Consider the following 5,794-nt stretch of genomic DNA (forward strand, 5'->3'; position numbering starts at 1 on the left):
GAGCAGTAGGCTTAGGAGCAACTGGTTCAGATTGGAGCAGAGAAAAGAAGAGCTCTAAAAAGGATACCCGGATGAAAGAAAAAAAGGAAGGAAGAAAGGGAGGGAGGGAGGAGAAAGGGAGAAAAAGGGGAAAAGAATAGTGAAGGAAGAGAGGGAGAGAAATATAATAGATAGCCTGATGTGTTTAAATATAATGAGGAAGCCTGGCGGATGTGGCTCAGTGGTTGAGCATCAACCATGAATCAAGAGGTCACGGTTCAATTCCCAGGTCAGGGCACTTGCCTGAGTTGCGCACCCAATTCCCAGTAGGGGGCGTGCAGGAGGCAGTCAATCAATGATTCTCTCTCATCGTTGGTATTTCTATCTCTCCCCTTTCCTCTCTGAAATCAATAAAAATATTTTTTTAAATAAATAATAAATATAATGAGAAATTTATAGTTCTGTCATAGAATTTAGGATGAATTGGTAATAATCATATAGAAAATTAAGTAGACAAAAAAGAATAATATAATCATTAATTCCTGGGAAAACAAAAGTTCTAGAGAAAGGAAATTTAATCATAGTATAATATGTGGCTTAGCTATGAATAATAATTACATAATCATAGTCATATAAACACTGAATATTGTTTTAACCAAATATCATCACATAATTTAAAAGATAAGAGACAGGAAACGGAGGAGTATATTTAAAATGCTGATAGCTTATATTTCATAGTAAATAGCAAAGAGATAAAATCTGAAACTAAAAATTTAAGAAGCAGTAGTGTAGGAATATTGTTTAGAAAGATGGGAGTAAATACAAGAATAAATAACTGTAAGAGTTTAGGGTGGTTATCATATCTGGAGAGTGAAATGTGAGAACAGGGAGCTGGGGATGGAATACTGTATTTCTCATACTTCCCATCATACAGTAGTTTTCTTTTAACAAGTATCACTAGATGAAAAGTAAAGCTTAATTGAAAAACAGTTTTTATAGCCCTGGCCAGGTGGCTTAGTCTGAAGTGTTCTCCTGTACATCAAAATGCTGCAAGTTCCATCTTTGGTCAAGGTGCCTAAGGGAATCAACTGATCAATGTTTCTTTCTCTCTCTCTCTCTCTCTCTCTCTCTCTCTCCCTCTCTCCCTCTCTCCCTCTCCCTCTCTCTTCCTCTCTCTAAGTATATGCTTGGGTGAGGATTTAAAAAAAGAAAGAAAAATAATATTTATAGATTTCCATAATATGAACTCATTGTTGAGCTTGTATTTTAAAAATCAAAGTACTGTTTTTAAATTAAAACATGTTTATGAGTAAGTTGATGTTTCTTCACTTAAATTAAAATCTTATTTGAGCATCTGATAGGACATAGTCTTAGACAAAGTCTCAGAAAAATCGTAATTATAAAAACCATTGTTGATCAGTAAAAACCTGTTACTAATTTCACCCAAGCTGAGATGCCCCTTTTCTATGCTCTAAGCACTTGTTATTATATAGATACACAAATATAATTTTCTCATTAAAAAAATACACTGTTTTAGGGTAAAAAATATAACTCTTTATTCAGAGCTTATTGGTAATACAGTGGCCCTACATCTTACTACATATTTACTTGAATAATAAGCCAACAAAACAAAAATAGGCAGAAGTTTTATAATCAAAATATTGTTCTAATAGAGTATGAAATTAGATAAAAGAGCTTCTAATTTAATATCTCTCACAACATATTCGTTTCTCATTATTTTGTCATGTGTCCCTGTAACTCTACAAGACCAGAATATTAAAACTGTGCAATATAACTTACCAAGAAAATATTAAGATTTAGGTTACAGATGACAAATTGAACACACCTTTATCTACCTTCCCTCTCAATATGCCATTAAAATTGTAGACTTGAGCAAACAAGTCAAGTCCCTAAATGATCAGAGAGCAAACACACCAAACCCGGAACAGTGTTTAGGAGAAAAATGCACAGAGAAGGGAACAGATTCCCAGTCCCTGCTGCCCATTACATAGCAAAAAAAAGAAAATGTAATTGGTAGCTATGTAATGTAAGTACTTGCTCAGAAAGAAAAAAATCAAATAATGCTAAAGGAGTTGGAATGAGTTGCTTAGGTACCTCCATTATTCACGTTTATTTAAATTTCTAATTTTTAGATAAAAGCAATATCGTGTATACCTTAAGCCTACATAATGTTACATATCCATTAAATCTCAATTTTTAAAAAAATAGGCAAATGACTTCAATAGACATTTCTCCAATGAAAATATACAAATGGTCAATAAGCACATAAAAGAGCTCAGCATCATTAGTCATTAGGGAAATACAATTCAAAACCACTTCCCATTTACTGAGATGGCTGTAATTGTTTAAAATGGAAAATAAGTAGTGGCTAGAATGTAGAGAAATTGGAACCCTCAGACATTGCTGAGGAAGTATAAATGGTACAGCCACTGTGGGAAAGTGTTTGGCAGAACCTCAGAAAGCTAAACACAGAACTACCATATCATCCCACAATTCCACTTCTCAGTATATACCCAAGAGAACTGAAAACAGGTGTTTGAAGACTTGTACATGAATGTTCATAGCAGCAGCATTCATAAAAAATACCCAAAAGGTAAAAACAATTTAGTGATGAGTAGATAAACAAAATGTGGTCTACCTATACAATGGAATATTATTCATCCAAAAGAGAAATGAAATTCTGGCCCAGCTGGCATGCTCAGTGGTTGAGCGTCGACTATGAACCAGGAGGCCACGGTTCAATTCCCAGTCAGGGCACATGCCTGGGTTGCGGGCTGGATCCCCAGTGTAGGGTGTGCAGGAGGTAGCCAATCAGTGATTCTCTTTCATCATTGATGTTTCTATCTCTCTCTTCCTCCCTCTTCCTCTCTGAAATAAAAATACATTTGAAAAGAAATGAAATTCTGAAACATGCTAACCATGGATAAACCTTGAAAACACTGAGCTAAGTGAAATAAGTCAGACCCAAAAGGATAAATATTGTACTATTCCACTGACATGAGGTACAGACAGAGGCAGAAAGTAGAACAGAGGTTACCAAGTGTGGGCATAAGAGGAATGTAGAGTAATTGTTTAATGGGTACAGTTTCTGTTTGGGATGAAGAAAAAGTTCTAGAAATGGATAGCTGTGATGGTTGTACAACATTGTAAATGCACTCAATACTCTCAAATTGTACATTTAAAAATAAACTGGTAGATTTCACGTTATGTATGTTTTAATCACAATTTTTAAGGGCAAGTAACTAAAATATTGTCATAACATAAACACACAAAATTTTGAATAAAATAGCAATACATACTACAACGTGGATGAACCTTCAAAATATACTAAATGAAAGAAGCTGGACCAAAATAATCCACATATCATATGATTCCACTTATATGAAATTTACAGAATATGCAAACCTATAGCAAAAGATTAGTGACTGCCAGGCTGGGGTTGTGGGGGAATGGGGAGTGATTAACTAATGGGTACAGGGTTTCCTTTTGGAGTGATAAAAATATTCTGTAAGAGAAAGTGATAATGGTTGCACATCATGAGTGTATTGGAAGCCGCTGAAATGTACACTTTAATGGTTAAATGGCTATGACGTCATTAGGTGACAGGAATTTTTCAGCTCCAGGTCAATCTTATGGGATCACCATTATATACTCAGTCCACTGTTGACTGAATGCCATTATAACTGTATATTATATAAAACTGGATTGTTGTAGACTAGAGAGCACTTCTCCCGACAGCCTTGAAGAAGCCAACTACCATGTGTAGAAAGGTTCTACATGACAAGATACAGTGGGCAGCTTCAAGGAGCTGAAAATGTTCCTCCACTGACAGACAAGTCCTGCAACTACCGGAACTGGATTCTGCCAACAACTAGTGATCTTGAAAGAGGGCCCTGAGCCGTAGATGACACCACAGTCCCAGTCACCATCTCGAGATCTGGTGAGACCCTCAGTAGAGGACCCGGTCAACCCAGGACCAGTCATGACCACACTCTCCTGACCCACAGAAACTATGAGATAACAAATTCATCTTGTTTTCAGTCACTAAGTTTATCATAAATTGTTATATAGCCAAATAAAACCAATATAAGTCATATGCTTACCCTTTGGCCTGAGAAGCGTGGGCTACCTTAGCAGCTGAAGTAAGGTTGCATCCAAATAGGGAGGGGTGGTCCCCCTTAAGCAAAATTTAAATGTCATCATCGGTTAGGAGGATGGATACTGGAATAAAGAAGAACAAAAATGATCCAAGACAATGTATTTGGTATCTGACATCTCATAGGCCTTCAGCATTCAACTCAACTGTCTCCTACCATTGGCTCTGTCTACTGCCACATACACACTTCTTATCTACATGACACTGAGCGAGACTAACAAAGAATACATGAGGTCAACAGAATCTAGCAAGAACACTGGACTTTTATCTTCTTAAATTTGCCCCTAATTAGTTTATCTCACACTGGGCAAGCAACTCAGGGACCTCAGTTTCCTGTTTGTAAAAAGGGGGATTGAGCTCTGACCAGTTTGGCTCAGTGGATAGAGCGTCAGTCTGAAGACTGAAGGGTCCTGGGTTCAATTCCAGTCAAGGGCATGTACCTTGGTTGCGGGTACAACCCCAGTAGGGAGTGTGCAGGAGACAGCTGATTGATGTTTCTGTCTCATAGATGTTTTTAACTCTCTATCCCTCTCCCTTCCTCTCTGTAAAAATATCAATAAAACATATTTTTAAAGGGGGGGGAGGGAATTGAACTAGCTTTATTGTTTCTTTCAACATTAAAATTCTATGGGGTTTTTTAATTTAAAGAGAGAGCCCACCAAAATAATTCAAAATACACTTTGATTTGCCATAAAAGGACAAAGAAATGCCATATTGCTCCCAAACACATGCCCATCCCTCTCAGTATTCCACCTCCGCGAGCGGCATTAAGAAAGGTTTTTAGAGAAAGCCGGGAAACATCTGCCTTCCACACCCAAATTAGCTTAATAAAAACTACCACATCAAACAAACAAACAAACAAAGAAAACTACCACATAAAAGAACAGAATCTGGGCGTGGCATGGAGGAGAAGGCAATCAGAACTACCAGGGGACCTTTACAAGGTAAAATGTCCATGGTTGCAAGTCAATGTTTTGTGATATTGTTGTCATGAATCATAATGTATTTATATTATAATTGTGTGGGAACATACGGATTTTACTTCTTTTCCCTAATTTGCCACTCACTACATTCATTGGCAATGCTAAAGACCCCATGTTAGATGTAAGAAAACTCATCTGGGAAACTCACACTTTTTGAAAATCTAATCTATAATGAGTGTGACCTCTTGGATTATTTTAGCAACATTAGAAGTCAGGAAAAAAGCATTTGGGGTTTTCGAAATGCCTACATTCACTCAAATGAGCTGAAAATTAAGTGTGAAATGTAGTATTTCCCTTTTGAAAAATTGCAAAGAAATGTTAATCACAATTGTTCTCATCAAATACACATTGACTCTTGCAATGTATTTTTTTCTTTTGCAGTGTTCTTTTCTCTTCAACAACAACAAACAACCTCTAAGCTCTCGGGCCCCAAACAGCTTTAAAAAAAAACAAAAACCTCTCAGAGTAGAATTTTTGGTTGAACTATTTTAACCATAATCAATTCCCATTACTGTCAAGCTTTTAAGCAGGTCAAGAGAACACTTTAAAAGGGAAGAGGAGGTTAAGGAGGAGAAAGAGGACTTGATTTATGCTTTTGCCATCCTTCCAGCTCTCAGCCAGACAGGCTGGAGACATTTCTGGAAGTAATCTCACC

The sequence above is a fragment of the Myotis davidii genome, unplaced genomic scaffold (genome assembly GCF_000327345.1).
Source record: "Myotis davidii unplaced genomic scaffold, ASM32734v1 scaffold134, whole genome shotgun sequence".
Classification (NCBI taxonomy): Eukaryota; Metazoa; Chordata; class Mammalia; order Chiroptera; family Vespertilionidae; genus Myotis; species Myotis davidii.